Source organism: Pongo abelii, chromosome 19 (genome assembly GCF_028885655.2).
Source record: "Pongo abelii isolate AG06213 chromosome 19, NHGRI_mPonAbe1-v2.0_pri, whole genome shotgun sequence".
NCBI classification, from domain to species: Eukaryota; Metazoa; Chordata; class Mammalia; order Primates; family Hominidae; genus Pongo; species Pongo abelii.
Window position 1 is genome coordinate 33,800,162 of NC_072004.2, and position 27,365 is coordinate 33,827,526.

General features: G+C 43.4%; 1 pseudogene; it reads left to right on the plus strand.

Moving 5' to 3' along the window:
* Positions 1–1,611: 1,611 nt before the first annotated feature.
* LOC134760477 (putative uncharacterized protein LINC02693) lies at positions 1,612–20,665 on the plus strand (annotated as a pseudogene).
* Positions 20,666–27,365: the final 6,700 nt, after the last annotated feature.

Genomic DNA, 27,365 nt, shown 5'->3' on the forward strand with positions numbered 1-27,365 from the left:
CACCCATGCTTATACTGATGGAGGGGAGTCAACTATGAGCTATTCACTGGATGACAGGCCCAGCTACTGTCACAGATGCGCCCCAAGTCCAGGACAGAATGTTAGCAGATAGCTGCTGGTCTGAGGAATGTCATCATCACATAAGCCTGAGTGAAAACACAGCCCCTTTACTACTAAGAAATCTGAAAATAAACGAACATAAACAAACATAATTTTAAATTTTGTATTTTTTATGATGTCATTTGTCCCAACAGCCATCTGACATCAATAGCCCTGATTACTAAAAGTCTCAACGTTATAGAATGTTCTCCTCCTTTTTGAAAACCATGTTTATTTTCCCCCCACAACACAGCGCTATCTGCAAAGCCTTGAACTGATAACATAGCTCGGGGCTAACTCTGTCTTAGCAGAGTAGCAGCTGAAAAAAGAAGACAATTCTTAACAAACAGGGAGATCAGGAATGCTCACTTCTAAAAACATTATTTATTCAGGGCAAGTGGTATTTCTGACGTGCGAATGAAGCTTAAACTTCAGCTTTAATTTATAAGAATTAGGAAATGCAGATTAAATCTCTGATGCCATATTGTGAATTCAGTAAAAGTTGACTAAGCTACGACGCAAAGACAGATGTTAGCTATCCTACGCTTATTATTCTGGAAATTTAATGAAAATTAAACAAGAAGACTCACAGAGTATGAGAATTGTCCCCCCGCCTTTACAGTGTTGTTTTCAGCCTCTGTTGCCTGAAACATTGCAGAATAATTCAGATTTTTTTAACCCCACCTTTTTATTGAGCAAAACCAAAGTACTAAACTTATAAATGTGAAAAAGGATGTTGGGTTTAAAAAGAAAAAGCCTCAAGACATCGAGCCTGTTAGATATTTTAAATGTGAAGACTGAGAAGGAACGCACTGTTGCTAAACAGAATTACAGGATCATGGTCAATTTATAATCTTTTCCATATGGGATTTGAATGTTCTGATATTAGATACGATGTAAGTACTTTATTTATATAGTACCTCCCGAGAAGAAAAAAAAATCAATATTGGTTTATACAGTATTTGGCGTGCTATTGACATATGCAGTGATGTATACGATGTCAGAGCTAGAAAATAGCTTAGATACGATTTGGATTCAGCGCCGGGCGGGTCCGCCCCCGCCAAGCCCCGCCCCATCCCCTCCCCCCGCCTCGCCTCATCCCGCCCCCTCCGCCCCCCGCCCCCTGCCCCCTGCCTCTCCGCCCCCCCCGCCCCGCCCCCTCCTCCCCGCCCCGCTCCCTCCTCCCCGCCCCGCCCCCTCTCCTCAACCCCGCCCAGCTCCGCCTCGTCCTCTCCGCCCCGCCCCGCCCCCGAGACCTGCGCTGCGCGCCTGGCCGGCGGGGCTGGCTGTTTGAGGACTGCGTGTGGAGCTCCATAACCGGTGTCTGAAGTCGTCAGTTTACTGCTTGTAACGAAGGTAGCGATCACTGGGAACCTGGAAGTAGAGACTCCTTTCTGCCGTCCCTCCGTCCCTCGGGCTGCTGCGAATCCCCCCGCCGGCCTCCAGGACTCCGTGCTGACAGAACGCCCGCACCGGTCCCGCCGCCCCAGGGCCCGCTCCGCGCCCGGCATAATGGGAGAAAAATCGCGATGGAAAGGCCCAGCCCCTCGCCATGCAGACGGGAAGCTTGGCCGCACGTGTGATCACCCTTACGCCCCTTGGAGTTTCACCCCCTCTTCGCGGGCTCCAACAGCCTGGGTCGGGGCCTCCTTGTCCTGTGTGTGCCTCTGGGCCGCAAGAACACAGTCCCGAGCCCCCGCGAGCCCGCAGGCCTCCCACCCGCCGTGCACAGGCTGCACTTCTGCGCCCCAGCACTGCGCCTGCGGGACCATCTGGATCACTTTTCCATTCTGATGACGTCCTGTACTTCGTGGCTGCAGGCTCCTCAAGCCCCAGGTCTGTGCAGAGAAGAGCAAAGCAGCAGATCCGTGCCACAGCTTTCTGGAACACCCATTTTACTACCAGATTTGGAAGGAACGAAGTTAAGTAATTTTCAAGGTAAGTAATTAAAATTTTACGATGAAAAGGCTAGAAACTCTTCTGCTGGTAATAACTGTCAGACATATCTGCCTGAAATGTCAGACTTTTTCTGAGAAAAAAACTGAAAACTTGTTTCCCATTATTTTAAATAGGAAAAATTATAGGGCACGGCAAGTCAATAGAAAAAAAACCTACCAATTTCCTAACTCACAATGAGGCAGTAGGTTTAAGTTGCACATAAGTTAGGATGTAAAATGCTTAAATGTTGCCACTTGGTCACCCACATTTGATATGGTTGTTAACATGCAGTTGCCTTGGATGCAGTAGCTATGGCTTGAGACCAGCAACATCCTTTTGCTGAACCTCCCTTTGTCACCTGAACCTCCCCTTTGTCAACACACCAAAGCTTTTTGAAGTGACTGTCATGATCCTGATGGTCTACCAGTTGTTGCTGGAAGCAACATGTGGCTTTTTCCAGCAAACTATTTAGTTTAAAATGCTGTAATTTTTGAAAGCTCAAACATTATGTCTACAACCATCAGCCAAAAAATTTGAGACAGGTTCTTGCTCTTTTGCCCAAACTGCACCACGAAAGGGGCTCCAGCGATCCACCTGCTTCAGCCTCCCCAGTAGCTGAGACCACAGGTGTGTGCCACCATGCCTGTTAATTTCTAAATTTTTTGTAGAAACTACATCTCCCCACTTTGCCCAGGCTGGTCTCGAACTTCTAGACTCAAGCAGTTTTCCTGCCTTGGCCTCCCAAAGTGCTGGAATTACAGGCATGAGTCACCAACCGCACCCAGCCTGAAAAATGATTTGTGAGATAAATAGCTGCTATACAGTTTAGATATTAAAAACTAAGATGTATTCTTCCAGGAAAGTAATAATTTCGGATATATTCTGTGTCACATCCTGTATGATGAAATAGATGGCAAAAAAAAATCCCATTTAATTTAAAGATGGAAGCTGTAACTTCAAGTAAATTTGGAGCTGAGGAGTCCTTTCGGGCTATGACCCCAGAATTCTGGGGTTCTCTGTACCGATTTTTTGCTAGTGTCCACACACAAGCATTCCTTAATGCTGTGCGTTAAACAAATAGACCTTCTTTAACCCCAGATTTCTCTCCATTTACCATCTGTTTCTCTGCTCCATGCAACTGCCTCACCTCATGTCCTCTCTTGCACCCACTCCTCTCTAGCTTTCCTCCAGGGTACTTTGCTGAAACGACTTTTATCTCAGTCATTTAGCTGCATTTGACACAGACGATACAATTGAGGACTTCCACCATTTCTTCTGGATTTTAGGGACCTTCCCTCCTGGATTCCCTCTCACCTTTATCTTCATCCTCCTGCTCCTCCTCCACCAGATCTCTAGTGATCCTCTCAGAATGATCCCACACAGTCTCATAGCTTTAAATACCATCCATCTGTTGATAACCACTGGGCTTGGGGCCTCTTCCCTGAGGGGAGCACCAAGAGTCATCCCTGACTCCTTTCCCTTCTCCCCCAACCCCCATGCAACCACACAGCAAGTCCTGTGGCTCTTGAGTGCAACCAGCATCTTGATTCACCATCTCCATTTCCACAGCCAGTTTCAGTCACCTTCCTCTCCTACTGATCTACTGCCAAAAATCCTCCTACTGCCAAAGATCCTCCAACCTCCCTGCCTCCTGTCTTGCCCTGCTACAGTCCAGCCTCCTCTCAAGCATCCAGAGTGATCTCTTGAAAATGTTAAAACATGATATAGGCATACCCCCAACCCTGTGTAAACCCTGCCACTGTCTACTCATTGCAGTGAATAAAAGCTCAGAGAACCTGGTGCCTGCCTCTTCAGCCTCATCTCCTACCCTTGCTTGTTCTTGCTTTGTGGGTCAGATTTTCTGGTCTCCAGAGGTGAATACAATTTTAACTGACAAATGCTAGATCATAGACTCTATCTACAGCATAAGGCATGGAAGGAAAAGTCTGAGAGAATGAAGGGCCAGAAAAGTTTGTTTAAAAAAAAAATAAAAAGCACAGGAAACTGGAAACATAACTAACCTGTATGTATATACTTAAAAGAACATGGTAACAAAATGAACTCTTTAGAAACTGAGCCAACAGACTTGCAAACAAATAGAAATACCTTTGGTCCTACTCTGAAAACAAAAAGAATCCTTAGTGAGTATACAAGAACAAAAATTGTACACATTTCTGGGTCATAATGCAATAAAACTAGAAATAATTGAAAGACAATTTAAAGATGTTCAGCTTCCTGAAAATGTTAAATTATCCTTTTAAACAAATTAATGCCTACATCAGGGTGCAAATCCAAAACACAAATACCTTGCCTATAAAAATATATTTTTGCAAACAACAGTGTATCGGGATGTAAGGAGAGAGCTCACTGACTCAGAAGCTCCCAGAGTGACCAGATGTGTTCATGGGAACTGGAGCACTGCCCTGGAGTCATTTGACATCACCTTATTACAAGTAGGAACAGCCATGCTGGGAGATGCTCAGATGCCAGTAATAAGTCAGAGGATTCCCTCCTGAATGGGACCTCCCAGTCCTCTTTGGCACAGGGTTCCAGGCGTGACCACAAATCCATCGGTGAGGGCTTTCAAGATCAACCTACCCTCAGGCAGTGGAGTGGAAACTGGCACTAGCAGCTACAGTGGAAAAAATGAATGGCCTCTAAGAATATGTCATCTGCCCCATGCAAAGACTCTGGATCCCAGAAGTCCTCCTGGTAAGGTCTCAGAGCCAGACAACTTCATTTCCTGTCACCTGGGCTGCTCTCCCTCTGACAGCTATGGAAATTGGTGAAGCACAGGAACATATTGGAAATGGCAATGATGTGCCATGCCAATGTGTGGAAGTGTACAAGTTAAGTAATATTTTAAAAACAGAACACACAAAAGTTGCACAATCCGACCAAAGCTCTGTCATGTATGTTTCTAAACAAGTTTGGAAGAGAATTTGGAAATGGCTGAAATTTTTTTATAAAGCTCATGTTTTTAGTTTGTTTAAATGTAAAAGCATACACTTAGAAACAAGTTAGTATGTAAAAATTTTTAATCTTAGCTATCTGGAAGCTTCAAATACCTAGAATGAGGCATTTCCCAAAGGTCTCTGTAACTTGAATTTTACCGTAGTTTGAAAATTCTTGCCCAGCATAATGGCTAACACCTGTAATCACAGCACTTTGGGAGGTTAAGGTGGGCAGATCACTTGAGCTAGGAGTTAGAGACCAGCCTGGGCAACATGGTGAAACCCCATCTCTACAAAAAATTTAAAAATTAGCTGGGAGTGGTGGCCCTGCCGATAGACACAGCTACTCAGGAGGCTGAGGTGGAAGGATCCTTGAGCCCGGGAGGTCTAGGCTGCAGTGAGCTGTGATTGCACCAGTGTACTTTGGACTGGGCAATACTGCCAGACCCCACCCCCTCCCCTAAAAGAAAGAAAACTATTAGTTCATAGTGCAGCTGATGAAATAATTTACATCCACAAAGAAAGGGGCAATCATAATATGTATATAATTACTCAGTATTAAAATATTGTGTATAGTATTACATGTATTGAATACCTATAATGAATGGGGCACTGCTTTAAGCACTTTATACTCATTATCCCACAAGAATTCTCTCTCCAGCAGGTCTTAGTATATTCAATTTAAAGGCTAATTAGTAAGCAATGTATAGAATTGAATAAGAAACTACTTAAAACATAGAAGGCTCTCGAAAATACAATGTGGAATGAGTAATGCAAGTTACAGAGATACACAGCACATTTATAGAAAGTGTAAAAACTTACAAAGTTAAGCAGTATATTATTTAGGGAAACAATATATTATTTAGAGATGTTATTATGTAATAAAAGTATAATGAAAGTCAGGGAAATAATACTTTTTGTAAAGCTTCAGATGAATGATTGTCCCAGATGGGGTTACATTTCAGAAGGGCCAACCATGCAGACGGCTTCAAATGTAGTGGAGTAGGTGATGGGTACAATTATTTATTTTACTTTTATGTGAGTCTGTGTATGTGTGTGTGTGTGTGTAATTTTGTATGTATAAAATAGTTCGTAATAATTTTTTTTGAGTTGGGATGTTTCTCTGTCTCCCAGGCTGGATTGCAGTAGCATGATCACGGCTCACTGCAGCCTTCACCTCTCAGGCTCAAGTGATCCTCCCACGTCAGCCTCCTGAGTACCTAGGACTACAAGTGTGCACCACCATGCTTGGCTAAATTTTTTAAATCTCTTGTAGAGATCGGGTCTCACTCTATTGTCCAGGCTGGTCTTGAACTCCTGGCTTCAAACAATCCTCTTGCCTCAGCCTCCCCAAGTGCTGGTATTACAGGGTAAGTTGCTGTGCCCAGCCTAATTTTTTTTTATTTTTAAACAGCTTTATTGAGGAAAAATTCACATACCTTATGATCTGCTAGGGTTTAATATAATCACAGATATGTGCAACCAAAACCATGGTTAAGTTTACAACATTTTTGTTAGTCCTGTACCTTTTAGCTATCACTCTGTTCCCCCCACCACCTACCCCAGCTGTAAGCAACCACAAATCCAGTTTCTGTCTCAATAGATTTGTCTTCTCTGGGCATTTCATATAAATCGATCCATATAAGTGTTTTTTCATGTCTGGCTTCTTCACATTTGTCTCATTCCAGAAGGTGTCTGAATTTTTCCACAACTGGGAACACTAAGCTGTGGGGTGAATTTTTGGTTCCCAAGTGAATGTGAATGAGGCAGAGTGGAAGGAGAGTTCTTTGACTGAGGGAACGGGACAAGAACCAATGAAAGAAAGAGATCCAGCAGGAGGGGAGGGAGGAAGCGGGGTGGAGAGCTGCTTGAAGCAGATGAACAGAGCTCTGGGCCGTGACAGCAGAATAGAAGGTGCAGTGCAGCGGGGTGCAGGTCCTGAGGTGGTGAGAGGGGGAATGTGGAAAACAGCAGGTCATAAACTCTGAATTCCAGCTGCTGGAGCTGTGGGTCCCAGGGGCCTGGTTATCCCCTCACAGGCAGGAGCTGGAAAGTGGGGCTCTGCTCAGGTCCAGGAAGGAAGTGGATGCACTGGTGGTGTGGACATGTGCATGGAAGCCCACAATGCCCACAACGTGAGGTCAGAACTTCAGTGAGAACCTGCATTTGGGCTCCAGGCTGGTTGGAAATATTCTTTCATTCAGCAGCCTTCTCATTAAGTGCCTGCTGTGTGACAGACACTGCAGAGCACAGAGATGCAATCTTACCTGTCCCAGCCTTCCAGGCACCAGGGGTGCCACGCGCTTTCAAACAACCAGCTCTCATGTTTCATAGAGCAAGAACTCACTCACTACCACTGGGACAGCACCAAGCCATTCCTTCCAGGGACTTGCCTGGAAGGCTGGGACATGGTTATTTTCCATCTCCCCATGGTTCATGGAACTGTATTCTGCATAGAATGGGCAAAGTGCAACTATCATTGATTAGTAATTGAAGAAACAAAGATTTCACCTTCATGTTTTTTACAAAATGCAATATCTGAGATGTAGCATTCTATATCTTTGGCTTCTTTAATGTTAGCTATACAGACAAAATAGAAAATGAAAAAAACCTTCCAATATTAAATATTCACATTGATGTCTGTATTAGTCTATTTTGTGTTGCTATAAAAGAACACCTGAGGCTGGGTAATTTATGAAGAAAAGAGATTTATTTGGCTTATGATTCTGCAGGCTGTACCAGCCTGGCACCACCATCTGTTTCTGGTGAGGACCCTAGGAAGCCGCCAATCATGATGGAAAGGGAAGTGGAGCAAGGAAGAAAGGAGGTGGGGTGCCACATGCTTTCCAACAACCAGCTCTCATGTTTCATAGAGCAAGAACTCACTACCACTGGGACAACACCAAGCCATTCCTGAAGGATCTGCCCTCAAAGACCAAACACCTCTCACTAGGCCCCACTTTCAACATTGGGAATCAAATTTCTTTCTTCTTTCTTTCTGTTTTTTTTTTTTTTTTTTTTTTTTGAGATGGTGTTTCGCTCTGTCTCCCAGGCTGGAGTGCAGTGGCATGATCTCAGCTCACTGCAAGCTCTGCCTCCCGGGTTCATGCCATTCTTCTGCCTCAGCCTCCCGGGTAGCTGGAACTACAGGTGCTCACCACCATGCCCGGCTAATTTTTTTGTGTTTTTAGTAGAGACGGGGTTTCACCATGTTAACCAGGATGGTCTCGATCTCCTGACCTTGTGATCCGACTGCCCTGGCCTCCCAAAGTGCTGGGATTACAGGCTTGCACCACTCCACCCATCCTAGGCCCCACTTTCAACATTGGGAATCAAATTTCTTTCTTCTGTTTTGTTTTGTTTTGTTAAAGAGATAATCTCACTCTGTCACCCAGGGTGGAGTGAAGTAGCGCAGTTATAGCTCACTATAGAAGCCATGGCTGAGCTGAGCCGTAGCTTACTGTGGCATCCAACTCCTGGAGCTCCAGAGGTCCTCCCACCTCAGCCTCCTGAGTAGCTGGGATAACAGGCTCAATCCACCATGCCCAACTAAGTTTTTAATTTTTTGTAGAGACAGGGTCTCACTAGGATGTCAAATTTCAACATGAGATTTGGAGGGGACAAATATTCAAACTGTATCAATGTCAACAGGTTTTTTTTTCCTCATAAAGAGTATCTATGTGTTAGGAACTTTAGATGTTTAAAAAGTGGTGGGGGGGAAGAAATATATAATAAGGGACACACACTTTATAATTTCCTCATATTTTAAATTACTCCAATAACTAATACATAGATGGATTTATGGGTCTGGAATTTTTTCAGTGAGACATTTGTTTATAATTAAAATGTGGATTTTATCTCCTTATTCCTTTTTAATTCGGTCCCAGGCCTGAGCCACCATCAAAACCTTCCTACATTGAAGCTGGGGTTTTTCCCTGAAAATGTTGCTTGTTAGGAAAAAAGGAGGCAGTTGCCTTGAGCCAGCTGACCTTGGCCGCCATGCCGCTCTCACAGAGGAGTGTTATTCAGTGGGAAGTTTTGCTCCCTGCATGGCACCGCAGCCCCTCAGCCATGAACTCAGCAAACACTGTCCCATTTTGCCCCCAGTAACAAGCACAGGGGCACCATCACAGGGTAGTACCTAGTGTGAACTAAGTCTTGGGAACTTACTGGAATTGTTGGAAGATATGTCCCTTTTTAGTAATGCACATGGCTGTAAATATTAGGTACAATTTGATTTCAGACTCAATTCATCGTGTGTTTTGGCTCAGCTGTGGCCTGCATATGGTGTTGCTGATACAGAAATGAAAATGCTGGTGAGCCACAGAAAGAAAAATCCTGTGTTTTCTGAAAGCTTCAAACACCTTTGGCCTTGTTCCTTAATCACCTGGGAGGAAGAGAACCTACAAAAACTGGAAACGCAGTGGCCAGCAACCAGCCCTTGACAGGCTTGCTGAGCTGTGAGGGTCTGGAGGAGGAAGAAGCTCTGCATTGTTTCTGCAGCCCCCGTGCAAAACAATGTTGAATTCCAGCGTGATATTGAAATGAATGTATTTTATTGTAATGTTAAATCTTAAATTTTTTATTAAGTCCTTTGTTCACAAATGGAAACAACAAAATGACAAATTATTTAAAATTTTCAGATTGTATAACCTTCCTGTCCTCTAGCAAAAAAAAAAAAAAAAGAAAGAAAGAAATTTGATTCCCAAAGTTGAAAGTGGGGCCTAGTGAGAGGTGTTTGGGTCTTGGGGACAGATCCTTCAGGAATGGCTTGGTGCTGTCCCGGTGGTAGTGAGTGAGTTCTTGCTCTATGGAACATGAGAGCTGGTTGTTGTGAAAGTGCATGGCACCCCATCTCCTTTCTTCCTTGCTCCACTTCCCCTTCCACCATGACTGGAGGCAGCCTGAGCTTCGGAAGGGAGGCAGTCCTTTAAGACAGCCGTGTCCAATATAAACAGAATATGAGCTATGCCTGCCTGTAGTTTTAAATTTTCTTCTAGCCAGGTTAAGGAAACTAAAGAGAAACAAGTAGAATTGATTTGTAATAATATAATTTATTTGACCCAATGTATCCAAAATATCATTTTAATGTGTGATGAGTATAAAATTATTAATGAAACATTTTACATTTCTTTGTCCTAAATCTTTAAAACTCACTCCATATTTTACACTTCTAGCATATCTCAGTTCAAAGCAGCCAGATTCCAGATGTTCTGAAGGCTCTGACTCCCTGAACTCAGGAAGGTGAAGGGCCTGAACCGCACTTCTCTGCCAGGAGCGAGGGAGCTCCCCCTCCCTACCCACATCTCTTCTCAGTCCCAAAGGAAGAGAGAGTGCCCTGAGACAGCAGGGGCTGCCAGCAGGAGGTGGCCACAGGTAGGCCACTGCTGCCCATCTGCTGCTTGATGGGACCATTCTCCCCTCCAGAGATCAGAGGACAGTGGGGTCCCAGGAGGTGGGACCTGTCCACAGCCTTGACCTCCAGAATTTAGATTTGGAGGGAATAGATTCCAGACAAATGCCTTACCTTGCTATTTGGCCTTTGCCCTAGTGGTCAGGCTGTCATCTATTTCCTCCTGTGTTGTGCGATACTGTGTGACTTTTAAGCACATACACATCTACATGCATTTCTTTATAATTCAAGGGACCCAACTTCTAATAAGGGGAAAAGGAATTCAGTACCTAGACAGTCCCTATAGTGTGCCAGCTAACTTGTAGTCAGCATGTTGTTAATCCTGGCATCCTGTCAGCTCTGGGTGTGTTAGTTAGCTGTTACTATGTAATGAGCCATCCCAAAACTTATTTAGCTCATGATTGAGCAAGTCAGCAATTTATGGCAGGCTCCTGCCATAAATTAATTGCTATACCTATAAAACCTGCCGTACCTTTATAAGGTATAGCAATCTTCATGTGTGTGTATGGGAGAAGGGGGTCAGCTGCTGGTGACCAGGCAGCTCTGCTGTTGAGAGTGAGTTGACTGTGGACTGGGCAACTTTGGTTCTCTTCCCCATAGTGTTTCGTCCTCTAGCAGGCTAACCTGGGCTTGTTGTCATGGAGATGGCAGGGTTCTGAAAGAAAAGGAAGAAGCATTCAAGACCTTTTGAGACTGGGCCCAAAACTGCCAGCTGGATCCAAGTCTTGGGAAACAGATTCTAACTCTGGATGGGAGCAGCTGTAAAAGCGCATTGCAAAGGGCATAGACACAGGGAAGGATGAAGAAACACGTATAAAGCACTCCACATGTTTGGAAATTCTTTTCATCCCATTTTGGTATTTGTAGGCTATTACTGGTCTTCAACACAGACTAAATCAAAATGCTGTGCCCAAAACAACCTCTTACTCTGAAAGCAAGTGATGTAAAGATAGATCTGCTGAAAAGACATTTCCTCCTGCTGCAATTTAGTCAAGCAGCTGAGCACGTCTTGAAGCCATCCTTTGATTTCAACAGGGCAGAGCTGTTTTCTAAGACTGCCCACCACCCCTCCCCACAAAGCTGAGATGCTGCAATGGGGCAAATCCCAGCAGCACACAAGGAAATCAGGCACAGCTAAGGTTCTCACCCCTGATGCACCTTATAATCACCTGGGTGGCAGGGGGCTTTTAAAATTCCCAAAACCCAAATTGCAACAGACCAGTGAAATCAGAATCCCTGGGGTAGGATCCAGACATCCTTGCTGTTTAAAGCTCTCCAACTGGTTACAATGTGTGGCCAGAATAGAGAACCACAGCGTGAAACCAACGTCTTTTGATGAACTAGTAGCAAATGGTTTCTCAAACGAATGTGAAGTCTTTGCTGCCGAGCTGTAGCCTTTCAGTCTTACTTGCATTATTTACATGCTATCTTTTGCAGGACTTGACCTCTGCTCCTCATTTTGTTTCTGATTCAGCTCAATTTCACAAGTACTGAGTGCATACGATGTGCAGAACACCGTGCTAGTTATTGTGGCCTTGATTTGGGGAGGACTTTGCTGGGAAATAAAATCACATCATCAGAAATAAGAGTCTTACTACTTACCAAATTGAGGCAAAAATGGGAAGACCTAGGGGGTCTCACCCAAGGATTAGGACACTAATAGATACATCAGAATATTACAGTTCATCTGATGATGCTGTGAGTGGAAGTGTCCCACTTTGAAAAAAAAAACGCTGCTGTTACTCTGAGATACTAAGTTATGTGTGCAAATATGTGGTATTTAAATATTTTGTTGATATATAACATGCATGTAGAAATACGTGCATAAAGCATTCCCTTAAGCTCAATGTATATTATGACAAAATTAATACACGTGGGTAACCAAGAAATAGAAGCAGCCTCACTCATGTGGCCCACAAGCGCTTTCTCCCTCCCTCCTCTTCAAATGTACCAGTGTCTTAACAGCTGACATTACAGATCAGTTTTGTCTTTCTGTGCAAGTCTTTTCATTACAGAAAAATTTAAATATATAAAAATTGAACAAAATTGTACAATAGAGCCGTGATCCAGCTTCAACAGCTAATAATCATGTGCCATTTTTGTTTCTTCTGTACCACAGCCCTTTCCCTACCACCCTTCATTTTATTTTTATTTTTTTAGTTCTTTTTTGGTGAGGTAAGATACACATGCATTGAAAGGCACAAATCTTAATTGTACAGCTTTGAAAAATAAATACACCCATATAACCTTCACCTCTTTTCAGAATGGAATATTTCAATCATCCCCAGAAAACACCCTCATGCTCATTCCTAGGCAATTTTTAACTTCCCCAGAGGAAAGTACTGTTGTGGGGGTTTTTTAACCGTAAGTTCGTTTTACTTGAAATCATACAATATACATTTTTATGTCCAGCAGTCTCAGCATAATATTTGTGAAACACCTCCATAGTGTGTGTTTTAGTAGTTTGTTCCTTTGTATTGCTGAATAGTATTCTGTTGTATGAATGCACCATGGTTTGTTCATACATTTCTCTGTTGATGAATATTGGGTTATTTCCTGTTTTGGGCTATCATAATAGTAAAGATCTATGAACATTCTTATACAAGTACTCTTTTGTATTGTTTTATTCCTTTATTAACATTGAAGTGACACATTTTTTCATTTTTTGGCAGTTGCTCCAAGGATTACAATGTGCATCATTAACATTCTCACAGTCTAGAATTAATATTGTACTATTACAGTGAATGTAAAATAGAAAAACTTGCTACAGAATAGTGCCATTTATCTCCTATCCTTTGTGCTGTTGTTGCCATAAATTTTACATCTGCATGGCATAAACCCCACTACACAGTGTTATATTTGCTTTAGTCATAGATCTTTAGATGAAATTAAGAGGAAAAACAAGAAAAATATATAATAAATATTTGGAGGGAGATGTTTTGAGGCCACAGAAACATACTGTTTCTTCATCCAAAATTTTTGCATTCGTTGATGACTCTTTCCTGCAGTAATGATTACTGTGGTGTTCTAGTGGTAGTTTTCTATTTGTGCTCCTTCAACATTTATTACTTGGAATTCTTCTGCAAGGAAGATTTGTCTTTCCTTCCTGATTTATTTAATCTTTTCTATATCAGTATGGACTTGTGGATATTATTTTATGTTCTTGGTTACAGTTTAGTGCTGTCATAGTTGTTTGCCACTCACATTGTTCCACCTTGAGTCATAGCTCTTCCAGGTTGGCTTCTTTTGACATGTCCCCACCGTTTTATGTTTTTTAAAAGCACTTTCTTATTTTCTGGCACTGCAAGTTGCTCTAGTCTCATCTCGTGTTTTTCATGGCAGGGCTAGAATTAGTCATTTCTCCAAGAAGCCTTGGTTTCTTTTATAGGAGAATGGCATTTAGAAACCAGGATCTGGGTACTGGATGTGCTCATTAATACTGGGATATCACTGCTTCGAGGCCCTCTCAGCATAGTTTGGAAACACGTGAATGTTTCTAAACATGTATGCATGAATACAAACTCAGCATCTACCTATCTACATCTGTCCATCTAAACAGATACATTAAAATAGACATGGGTTCATACTGACATTCCTAAGTCCAGTCCAGCACCTTAGGGTTTATGCTAGCATTCTCCCTTTGTTTATTTATAACTCTTTCACCTACAGAGAGAAACTGGGCTCTAATTTTCTAAAATATATTTGCTAACATGGAAAATCATTTCAGAATTGCTGACCCATATCCTGAAACAAATTTACCAACCAGAATACAGTATGTTTGTGTGCAGTTCTTGAGTCTTACAGTACGCAGTCAAAACAGTATTTTCCAAGGTTACTTAGGTGAAGACTTTTTTCCCCCACATTCTTCAATATGGGTTAGTCAATACTTTTAATTCAGTAAAATTCATTTGTCACCAACTGCATTCCATCTGACCCACCCACCATCTTTGTTGATTTTTAAATTTATATAGAATAAAACTCATTCTTTGTAACATACAGTTTCATGAGTTTTGACAACTATATAGAGTTATACATTCACGTTCACAGTAACAGAACTGTCTCATCACCTCTAAGATTCTCTATTCTTGACACCTCTTTGTAGTTAACCCCTTCCCCAACCGCATTATTTGGCAACCACTAGTCATTTTCTATCCCTATAATACTACCTTTTCTAAAATATCATATAAACAGAATTATAGAACATATACAACACAGATGAATCAATTGGGTTGTTTGTTGTTGTTGAGTTGTCAAGAATCGCTTGGCGATATATGTGAGAGTTTATTTTGGGGCTCTCTAGTCTGTTCTGTTGGTCTATATGTCTGTCTTTATGCCAGCACCACATTGTTTTGATTTCTGTAGCTTTGTACTAAGTTTTGAAATCAGGAAGTATGAGTCCTCCAACATTGTTCTTTTTCAGGATTGTTTGGACTATTCTGGATCCTGAAATTTTATATGAATTTTAGGATGAATTTTTCTGTTTTGCACAGGACATCATTGGGATTTTTACATTCTTGGTTTAGTTAATTCCTAAGTATTTTATTCTTTTTGATGCTATTGTAAATCGAATTTTCTTAATTTCCTTTTCAGATTATTCATTATTAGTATTTAGAAACACAGCTGATTTTTGTGCACCGATTTTGTATCCTACCATTCAACTGAATTTGTTTATTCTAACAGGAGTGTGTGTGTGTGTGTGTGTGTGTGTGTGTGTGTAATCTTTAGGGTTTTCTACATCTAAGATCATAGCATCTGCAAACAAATATAATTTTACCTCTTTCTTTTCAGTTTGGATGCCATTTGTTTCTTCTTCTTGCCTAATTGTTCTGGCTAGTACTTCCAAGCCATTTTGAATAGAAGTGGTGAAAGCAGGTCTCCTTGCTCTGTTCCTATCTTAGTAGAAAACCTGTCAGTCTTTCACCATTAAGTATGATGTTAGTGTGTGTTTTTCATATATGGTCTTTATTATTTTGAGGTAGCTTCCATCTCCTCTGCATTTGCTGACTGTTTTTTCATGGAAGGGTATTTAAATTTTGTCAGATGCTTTTTCTACATCTGTTGAGATAATCACGTGATTTACCACTCCATTCTCCTAATGCAGTGATGTTTGAATGTTCAACCATCCTTGCATTCCAGGAATAAATTATACTTGGTCATAGTGTATAATTATTTTAATATGCTGCTGAATTTAGTTTGTTGGTATTTTGTTGAGGATTTCTGCATTGATATGCATCAGGGAAGTGATACGTGTCTCTAGTTTTCTTGTCTACTTTTTTTCTGACTTTGGTATCAGGGTAATGCTGACCTCATAGAATGAGTTTAGAAATGTTCTCTGATTTCCAGTTTTTTAGAAGAGATGGATTAGTGTTATTTAAATGTTTGATAAGATTCACCAGTGAAGCCATCTGATTCAGGGCCTTTCTTTGTCAGAAAGTTTTTGATGACTGATTCAGTCTTCTTAGTAGTTATGGGGTCTATTCTAATTTTCTGTTTTCTCATGATTCAGTCCTAGTAGGTTTTGTATACCTAAGAACTTGTCTATTTTATCTAGACTGTCCTATTTCTTGGCAAACAGTTGTTTATAATACACCTCTTATAATTCTTTATTTCCGTAGAATTTGTAATAATGCCCCACAGTTATTTTTGGCTTTGAGTCTCTTTTTCTTAGGCAATCTAGCTAAAGTTTTGTCAGTTTTGTTCACCTTTTCAAAAACCAACTTTTGGTTTTGTTTATTTACTGATAAGGAGGGATTTATTTCTGTCATATACTGTTGGTTGTTTATATGCCTTATAGCTTTTTTGTTCTTCATTTCCTGCATACTGTATTCTTTTGTATTTAATTGATTTTTGGTAATGAAATGTTTTAATTTCCTCATTTCCTTTTGTATATGTTCTATTGTGTGTGTGTGTGTGTGTGTGTGTGTGTTTGTGTACCACCATGAGATTACATTTAACTTGCAAGTTTATTCATTTTATTCAATTCTATAAACATACTGTAATTTATTTATCCATTCTGCCCTTGATGGTCCTTTGGATTTTTTTTAATTATTGGACTTTTTTTTTAGAGCTGTTTTAGATTTACATGAAAAATGAATGGAAAGTACAGGGAGTTCTCATATATCCAGTTTCCTGCCCACATGCCCTGTTGTTACCCTTACAGTCTTGCCTTGTGGTACATTTGTTACAGATGATGAACAATGTAGAAACATTATTATTAACTAAAATTCACTAGAAGTCACTCTTTGTGTTTTACCTTCTATAATTTTGAGAAATGTGTAATGACATGACATGTATCCATCATTAATGCAGCATGCAGAATAGTTTCACTGTCTTAAAATATCCCTTGTGCCTCAGCTAGTTGTTCCTTTTTCTCACCCTCCCCCTCCCACAACCCTGGCAACTACTGCTCTCTTTACTGTTTCCATAGTTTTGCCTTTTACAGAATATCATGTGGTTGGAATTCTATGGTACATAGCATTCAAGTGGGCTCCTTTTACTTACCAATATGCATCTAAGTTTCCTGTGTGTCTTTTCATGGCTTGTTAGCTCAGTTTTAAATCAAGGAATAATAGTTCATTGTGTGAATCCACAACAGTTTATCCATTCACCTATTGAAAGGCATCTTGATTGCCTCCAAGTTTTAGCAGTTATGAATAAAGCTATCATAAACATTTACATGGAAGTTTTTGTGTGGATATAAGTTGTCAGCTTACATATGATAAGTGTATACTTCACTTTATAAGGAACTGCCAGGCCAGGCACAGTGACTCATGCCTGTAATCCCAGCACTTTGGGAGGTTGAGGTGAAAGGATTGCTTGAGCCCAGGAGTTCATGACCAGCCTGGGCAATATAATGAGACCTCATCTCTACAAAATAAATTTAAAAGTGAACCACGTGTGGTGGTGCCTGTTGGTGTTAATATCATTGTTATGCAACCTGCTCTAGGAAATGAGGATCCTGTGTTCTCTAAGATGAACCTAATGAGAACCACTCAAGTCAGTAATCACAACCCATCATTAGCAGAAGCTCAGAAAATAAGATGTTAAATGCCTGGCCATTAAGTTTTCTTATCTTTATTTCTACAGAATCATCACCCCTGCCCCATAAACATGAAAGAAAAGACAAGAGAAGCACCCCAGAAGAGAAGGGGAGAAGTGCCCCAGAAAAAATCATCGTCTCTGAAGTTTGCCCAGGTGGGCACAGGCCAACCAGCCTCTCCTCTGGTTGCCCAGCCAGCTACAGGCTGTCATTTAACCTTCCGCCCAGCATGCTTTTGAGTGTGCAGAAGTGCTGCATGCCCTCTTCTTTGAAAACCTGTTGAGCAAATGCCTCTGCATTTTATGCACCTTCAACCTTGGGGGACTTCAGCCAAAGTCCCCCAAGACCAAACATGCTGTGCACACAGAGCAGCTCTTTGTGTCCCACTCCTTGCCGATCTCCTGCATCATCTCATTGAGCTTCATTGAACTCCGCAGTCTGCATGCTCTGTGGAACTCAGGGTCTTCATTTTGCATGGAACTCAGGGTCTTCATTTTCCATGGAACTCAAAGTCTTCTTGCTCTGTGGAACTTGGAGTCTCCTGGCTCCATGGAACTCAGGGCCTTTGTGCTCCATCGAACTTGGGGTGTGTGTGATTCATGGAACTCAGAGTCCTTGTGCTCTGTGGTACTCAGGGCCTGCGTGCTCTGTGGAACTCGGGTCTGCATGCTCCGTGGAAAGCACCAGGATGCACTTGACCCCCCACACCCACACACACATCCTTCATTTTATTCCTGGCCCTCATCTGTCCACCCTGTGAGGCTTCTTCACCCCCACTCTCCTTTGAGCTCATGCCGGGTCTTTTGGACTTGCCTGAAGCATGGGTGTTGGTAGGAGGGAGTGGCTGAGGTCATGCCTGCAGGCAAATTCTGCTAGTGTGGCACCAGATGGAGCTGCCTGGGGAGGATGTTTCCTTGGAGGACGCGCCCTGGCAGCCACTGGCTTCTTATGGTGCTTGCACTGCTGCTGCTGCCATGAGGGCACCACAGAGCCACACTGGGGGCTGTTCTGGAAGTGGTGGTTTTCATTTCCAGGTTAGGTAGGGACTGGCAGGCACCTTGGCTGTCCTTGTGGCTTCTGCCCTGACCCTGGTCCTCCCCAGGCTACCGATTTTCCGGGCTGCTGCTCTTCCAGGAGGAATTGAAGGTGGGAATGGCTGAAACCTCAGCTTTGGATTTGCAGAGACCCTAAGCTGTGTCATGCAGAAAGGGAAAGGATTGCAGATGGTGGTGGCATCAGCTGAAGGCAGGGGATTCACTGTGATGCTGGAGCCGTCCACGCTGGGATGTTTGCATACAGCCCAGGTTCAATTCGGTGGCCCATCAGCGAATCCTGGATTCAGTCTCACTCGCAAGCCATGGACAACATGAGCTCAATTTGCCAGGACTCTTGGGGTTAGGGAGAGCTCAGCGTCCGGGTGGCTCTGGTTCCTTCTCATGCTGAAATTCTGCTGGTGTTCCTCCATGGGGCCCTTGTGGGTTTTTCTGAGGTGCCCCTCTTGCTGGAGTCGAGGATGAGAAATGTTTTCAGTGGGTTTTCACCCTCCACACATATGTAAGAGGTGTTGTGTTTCATTCCTGTCAGTATCCATTGCTGCAGCTTCCTGAAGTTGTGTCCGTTAAAAGGCAGGGACCCAGTGTCCAGGCTACAGAGGGTGACTTCAAGTTCCACAGCACCACTGTGGACCAGTGTGCCTATGGCCTTAGGAGAATTCCCAGATAGCACAAGGGGGCTGCCCCAGAGGGTGTTCAGCTTGTTGCCAACAGTTACTGAAGCCAGAGTCTGCAACCTTGATGTTCAGGTCAAGCAGCCAGAAACAGGTGTTCTGGCTTTAGGTCCCTGTGGACAATGCCATTCTCTCCTTCCCAGGCTACTGATGTCCTGGGTTGCTCCTCTTATGGTAGAAGCTCAAGATGGAATGGCTGGAGCTTGGCTGCCTCCGGTTAGAGCCTGGGCTCTGTATTGCAGACATCACCCGGCAGAATTCCTCATGGGCCCCTTTTGTCGTGGGTGCGACTGCTGGGGCCAGGGTTGTCGTGGGTAGTAAAGGTATTTACCAAGACAACTGTGAGTAAAGAAAGGCAAATTTATTACAGAAACTATGAAAATACATTGCAAGAATGCAACATGCAGCACAGCAGAGAAGGGGCTGTCTGCAAAGATAAAGGGCTGGAGGGAAGTTTTCTAAGGTTGTGCTGGACAGGGCTGTGTGCCGGTGAGCTTGTGCTATATGCTAAGAATATGTTGGAATAATTTTAACTGCCAGGGCTTTCCTCTTCTGGTGCCTGAGGGAAACGCCCTGCTGCTTTTAGCTGTCTTGTAACCCACACGCCTTTTCATTTCTGAAGTTGCAAGATAACGGCTGTGGTTTTTCACACAAAAGGGTTGCAGACTGGGTTAGGTCCATGTTCTGCCAACCTGGCTCTTTCCCAGTTTCAGTTAACTTGGTGGTTTACTAGAGCCCCACACCTTTCTGTTTCATATGGCCATGATCCAGGAGGTAATCCGTCACCTCCCCTCCACTAGAGAGCTCCATGGCCAGGGGTAATCCTCACTTCTCCTCTGCTAGAGTGCTCCATGGCCAGGAGTAATCCTCACCTCTCCTCTGCTAGAGTGCTCCATGGCCAGGGGTAATCCTCACCTCTCCTCCGCTAGGGTGCTCCATGGCCAGGGGTAATCCTCACCTCTCCTCCGCTAGAGTGCTCCATGGCCAGGCAGTGTTTCCTGCGTCCAGAGCACCTCAAACAATTTCAGTGTTGTGGTGACTCAGGGCCTTCACCATACAGACTTGGCAGCATAGTCTAGAGGCTGGAGGGGCTCTGTGACTCCCATTAATGACGGTCACTGCCATGGTTTCCCCAAGCAGAATGTGCCGGGAGAACTGCTCCATGTTGGCTCAGCAGAATGTTATTATAGGTAGCTCAAAAAGAGAGGGAACAGGGCTTCTCTAGATTATTTCAGGGAACAGCTATTATTTGAATGTTAATTTAAGACTATTTTATCAATTAAAAATGTAAGGCCCAAGAAACTTCATTTAGGAAGATTGAATAAATTGAATGAATACTGTTAAACTTTATGCTTCTTTCAACAAATATTTTCTGCTCCTCTCTATGAGTCAGGCACTGTGCTAGATACCATAACATAGAAACATAGTGTCAATCAAATATGGTGTGGGTACTGTATGTCAAATTTAAAAATAAAATAAAAGTGCTATATAAGAAACCTGTCAGTGCCCTGGAGGCAGGGTCCAGAGACATATCCTGTGGATGACTGGGGCTGAGGTTTAAGGGATGAGCGTCGGTGATGAGACGGATGGGAGAGGGCCCCTAGGAAAAGCATCTTCAGGCAATTGTGGTTCAGTGAGCTGCAGCCGTCGCGGCAGGAGAGTGAGGAGCGCGGCCTATCTGGTGATCTGCTGTGGTGATGTTCTGCAAACTTGCCTCCGGGTCCTGAAGTATTGCTTCTGGGAAACACAGGGTAAGGTTCCTACAAGCCTCTGGTTGCAATATTTTCAACTGCCAAGGCACCGTTCATGTTCCGTGGCTTCATTTTCCAACATCCCTGTAAAACAAGCCAGTCCCATCAGTGTTGAAAACTGCTCTCCACATACCCTTTTCCCATAGAGTACTTCCTGACATACAGAGCTGCCACTCCTGAAAAGCTAACACTTTCCATGCCATGCTGCCTTTTGAAAGGTGCCAGCCAGGCAGCATTAGCTAAGGCCGCTTTTTGGCTCTCCTCACAACAGTGCTGCCCGCTGTGCTCTCATTGGTCATCATCTCATGAAGTCACAAATGTAGCTGCTTTTCCATGGTTTCGCCACACACCAGTGGTGTTAGTTTTGCACTTTCCAGAGCAGCCTCGTGTACAGGTTGGTGAAAGCTCTCCTTCCTCTTTCTGGATGCACTGTAGTGCTTGTCATGAGCGTTGAACTCACAATTTGCAGCACTAGAACCCACACCTGAACCAAGATTGGCTAACAAGCGTTTTCTCTGTAAGGCACATCACAGCCTTCTTGCTCATAAGGACACTAGACAGCGCTTCAGCATTATGCTTAGAGGCCATTTCAAACAGTGAAATCTCCAACAACAAGCTCAAAACTGCAAAAAAAGTGGTACTATATAGACCATGAGAAGACTGGTTTGCAGGTTGAGAGTAGGAACAAGAAGGCAGCATGGGGCCCTGCATGGCCTCTGCTGGGAGGCCGATGGCTCAAATTGTTGCCCTGCTCTGCACATGTTTTCCTGTGACTGTGAAAGCCACATGAATATTGATTTGGGGGTTAAAAGTACATTTTAACAAGCAGACAAGTTCACAAATATGAAATAGTGGCTAGTGAGGGCCACCCCCATGCTGGAGCTGCAGACAGAGGCTGTTGTGAGTGCGATGTTTGCTCCTATCCCGGGAGCTTCTGGTTGCCACCAGCACCTTGTAAGCCAGGGAGTGGTGTCACCTGTACCGTAGCAAAAGCACCTCTTCTCAATGTGAAGTATGGCTTGAAGAGAGGAAGATGGAAGACTGGCTGGAAGATGGCTGTGTTAGGGGTGAAGCAAGGGTGAGGGTGGATTGACCAAGCTGGGCCAGAGGTCCGAGGGGCTGATCCGAGAGCCCTGTGTGACTGTGAGTCCTGGCAGAGTGGCCGTGCATGGTGACAGGGAGGAGGCATCCAGGACAGCACCCACGTTCCCGCCTGAGGCACATGAGGGTGGATGACAGGGTTCGGGGCCCTAGCCTTCAAGTCGGACACACCTGAGTTCAAATCCAGACTCCACCACTGACTGGCTGTGTAGCCTTAGACATGTTCCTTCACTTTCCTAAGCGTCCATTTTCTCATGTCCAATACATAGATTACTATTCCATAGGAATATTAAATCACTCAGTGATTTTGAGGTTAAAATGAGTGCGGGTGCTTTTTATTGAAATAAAGAAAATGGGAAAAGAAGCAGCATTTGAGGTGTGAGGGAGGGGAATCTGGGCATGGGGAGTTGGATGTGCCTGTGGACATCCATGGACAAATGTCCAGCAGCCGTCTGATGTGCTTCCGGGATGCTGGGGCCAGGACGTGGGGCCGCAACATACAGACCTGGAAGTTATGAGCAGGCAGGCAGCTGCTGCAGCTGTGAAGAGCAGGCAGTGCAGGATCAGAGGCCCAAGGGTAAAGCCTGGGGAACGCCAGCATTTAGGAAGAGGCCGCTGGAGATCAGGAAAGAGCAGCAGGAAAAGCAGGAGGGTGTGGAGGGATGGGAGGTGCAGGAGGAGGGTTTCCAAGAGGGAGGGGCAGGAGTTGGTGTTCTGCGGGCATGGACTGGTAGTCGTAGCACTTTTGAACTGTAGGGACCTAAGACATCTTTTAGTCTAATCCCCTTATCTATCCTGAAGAAGAAATCATGATTCCAAGGTGATGTGAGTTGCTTGCTTTAGGTCACACTGATTTCACATTGGGATACCTTGATTTCTAATGAGTAATAAAATATTTAACAAATATTCTAGAATTTGGTATTGCTCCTATTCAGTCACACTGGATATTTTCCCAATTTGATGATACTGAGATTTTAACAACTGTTAACCATTCCACGTACTAAGATGCTTATAGTCAAACTGTGCCTCTTAAACATATTTTTATTGTATATTTAATAAATTTTGCTATAAAAATAAGGTTAAAACAACTCATAACTCATCAAACTGCATTTTAATTTTAGTAAACACAAATTACACTGAGACAGGAGAGTTTTCTGGCCCCCCTCACAGGACGTGTGACAAGGTAGTGTGGCTCTCTGCCTATTCAAACCCCTTATGGGAGGGGGATCACGCACAGGGACAGGCGCAGGAGCCCAAGTGGGTGTGTGCTACAGTGTGCTCTTTTAGCCTTGGCATCTGTGGATGGCTTGAGTGTTAACCAGCTCAGTGGACCCTCAGCCTTTCTGCAAAAGCAGAGGGTCATTGTGGCAGCTTTCTGTATCCCAAGCTCTTGTCCAGCATCCTGGAAGAATCAGATCACACACAGACATGAAGGATAAATGCAGGGGTTTCTTTGAGGGGTAGAAGTGGCTCTTAGTAGGGATGGATGGGGAGCTGGAAAGGGGGATGGAGTGGGAAGATGATCTTCCCCTGGAGTTTGGCCATCCAGCAGCCAAAATCCTCTCTGACCACCCCCAGCTAAACTCCTCTCAGCATTCAGGTGTTCCTCATCTTCCTGCTTTCTCTGCTGCACCATTCTGCTGTTTGTCTGCTTTTCTCTTCATCTCTTCATCTCTTCATCTGCTCCTGGAGCCTGGGGTTTGGGGTTTATATGGGTACAGGATATGGGGGTGTGGTGGGCCAAAGGGCAACTTTTTGGGTACGAAAATAGAAATGCCTCTTCCCAGTTAGGGCCATGGGTCTCCAGGCTTGAGGGTGGGGCTTTTGCTGGGGAGCCACCCTCTTCTATGCAGTATTTCCCTGTCTCTTTTCCATATCAATACCTCAATAAAATTTAGTTTTAAAAAATAACACAAGTAAAAAGTTTGGCTATTTAAACTAAAAAGTAATTATGTCCTAAATTATTTTGTATGCAAAGACCTGAGGATTTGAAATATTTTAATAATTGGAGCTTGTCTCTCCTTTGAGGGCACCACTTGCCCCGATCCCTTTTGGTTTCCCCCACAAGGTAGCAGGAGTGCCCGTGAATGAACATGGGTGAAATCATTGGATACAGATAGTAAATATATTCTATTTCCTGAAAAATATTATCTAACTACATGTCTAGATATGGAATTGCATTTTCAAGCCAAGTTGGAATTACAAATTGTAGCCCATTTGAAAATGCATACAAATGTGTGACATATACACCCAGAGGGAAAGAAGTCACAATTATGAAAGAACAAAGTGGGAAAATATCTCTTTCATATAAGATTGAGCATTTTGGTTGATACTGTGATAAAAAATCTTCTGATTGATTCTCTTTTGCATTGGTTTTTAGTGTCATTTGCACTCTGCCCAACTCAGATAAAATTGTATATGATGTAAATAGCAGGAAACTATAAATGGTGATATTGTCCTGAAAGGAAGCCACTTCATTTTTCAAAGATTTCTTCTGCGGCAGGGATCTAGGTGTGTGCAGTGATGGAGTTTTGCATTTCTAGAGGAAACAGCAGGCGGGGGTGTGTGCAGCCGGAAAGGGAGGTGTCTAGGTTCCAAGGGTAAATCCCACCCACTTAGAGGGGATTGGAGAGCCTGGGAAAGAGGCTGGGCTGCCTGTGATCTCCACCCCACACCCTGCTTCCTACAAGCCCCCTAGAAGGTCCACACTTTGAGTTGTCAGCCAGAGACGGTAACTCAAAACCTTGGCTTTGGGCAGCCAGAAGCCCAGAAATGGGGGAGAGGGCAGGCCTAGACACCAGGGATGAAAATAAAATGAATATTGAAAATTACCTAAATGTAATGTTTCATATATTCCATATATTTTAATATAAATGCCAGAGGTTTTTGAACCAGAGTAACTCCATCTTGAATAGGGGCTGGGTAAATAAGGCTCCATCCTCAAGCCTGGAGAATCTTGAATAAGGCTGAGACCTACTGGGCTGCATTCCCAGGAAAGTAGGCGTTCTAAGTCACAGGATGAGATAGTAGGTCAGCTCAAGATACGGGTCACAAAGACCTTGCTGATAAAACAGGTTGCGGTAAAGAAGCCAGCCACAACCAAGATGGTGATGAAAGTGGCATCTGGTTGTCCTCATTGCTCATTACACGCTAATTATGATGCATTAGCATGCTAAAAGACACTCTCACCAGCACCATGAGAGTTTATGAATGCCATGGCAACGTCAGGAAGTTATCCTATACGGTCTAAAAGGGGGAGGAACCCTCAATTCCAGGAATTGCCCACACCTTTCCTGGAAAACTCATGGACAATCCACTGCTTGTTTAGTATATAATCAAAAAGTAACAATAAGTACAAGCAGTTGAGCACCCCATTCCACTGCTCTGCCTATGGAGTGGCCATTCTTTATTATTATTATTATTATTATTATTATTATTATTATTATTATTAAGACAGAGTTTCACTCTTGTTGCCCAGGCTGGAGTGCAATGATGCGATCTCAGCTCACTGCAACCTCCATCTCCTGGGTTCAAGTGATTCTCCTGCCTCAGACTCCTGAGTAGCTGGGAATACAGGTGCCCGCCACCACACCCAGCTAATTTTAATATTTTTGGTAGAGACAGGGTTTCTCTATGTTGATCAGGCTGATCTCAAACTCCCGACCTCAGGTGATCCGTCCACCTCCTCGGCCTCCCAAAGTGCTGGGATTACAGGCATGAGCCTCCGTGCTTGGCCACTGGAGAGGCCATTGTCTTATTCCTTTACTTTCTCTAATAAACTTGCTTTCACTTTATGGATTTGTCTCAAATTCTTTCTTGCACGAGATCCAAGAATTCTCTGTTGGGGCCTGGAACAGTGCCCCTTCCCAGTACCATAAATATGTAATAAAACAAAGGTCCATAACTTGACCCAATTGGAAACACAAAATTTACTATAAGGATTTATATGACAAAGAGATAAAAGGGGCCGTGATTGGCTTTTGTGCCTGTGCAGCATGGGCTTCAGATTAACAAATGTTAAAATGCACCAATTGACAAAGCTTCATGAACTTAGTCAATGCTGGGACTCAAGTTACAGTTGTACCTGCGAATCTCAGTAAATTTAAACACTGCAATGCCTGTAATCCTGGCAAAATAACTATAGGGGAAAAATAGCCATGCTTTATTTTAACTGTAGCTTTGCCTAAATTTTGCACAGGCATAATACTCATTGCCCTAAAACATGCTCTAACACAATGAATAATAGATATGATTCAATTAAGTCTTTGGCACTTACAAATTGGCTTGGACCTTGGGGGTCCCCAATAAAAATAGTTAATATTGCTATAACTATGAGACAAGTTGGACCTTGCATGTCCCCAGTTAAAATAGTTAATATGACTCTACGTAAGTTATAGCAAGATGTGTTAGTCTGCTAGGGCTACCAGACACTGGGTGACTTTAACATTAGAAATTTATTTTCTCACTGTTCTGGAGGCTGGAATTCCAAGACCAAGGTGTGGGGTATTTGGTTTCTCTGAGGCCTCTCTCCCGACCTGAAATGACCTTTCCTATGAGCACACCCAGCACTGAGGTCTCTTTATGTCTCCAAATTTCTTCTTTTATAGCGACACCTGTCATGTTGGATTAGGGCCCAACTTAATGGTCTCACTTGAACTTAACCACACCCTTTAAAGGCTGTATCTGTAAATTCAGACATATTCTGAGGTATTGGGGTAAGGGTTTCAGTATGTAATTTTGGGAGAGACACAATTCAGATGTACAGGACCTTCAAGTTTAAAACTTAATATATAAAACCTAATTAATAAAAGGGTGATTCTCTCTACTGCTTCTCCATTTGACAGCTCAGTCTTGCCTGTGCTTAAGCCTGGAAAAAAATAAATGGTGCTTCACGGTGGATTACTACAACCTTAACATTGTAATCCTTTCATTAAGACCCCATACCCAACACCCAGTATTATGGAACTTACTGACCCCATCCAATCAACAACTGGTAAATATTTTGCTGTTATAGATTCGGCTATAATGTTCTGTTCAGTGCCTATTTCAATAGCCTCTCTTCCTTAATTCACGTTCACCTGCAGTGGGAAACAGTACTTCTTCTCTAGGCTACCCATGGGTTATCCCAGCAGCGTTGCCACCACATACAATCTTCATAGAGCTCTTAACTGCACCCAGCTTTCTCCAGGAGCTCAGGATGCCCCAGACCCTCATCCCAGACAGCATTGCTCTGGAGCTCACAGCTGGAGATGACATCACCACAGACGTCCCCATCCCAGCCCTGTCCTGGGAGCAGGATTCTGGCCTCCCTAGTTAGGCCTCAGAGCTGGCTGATCACCTGGCT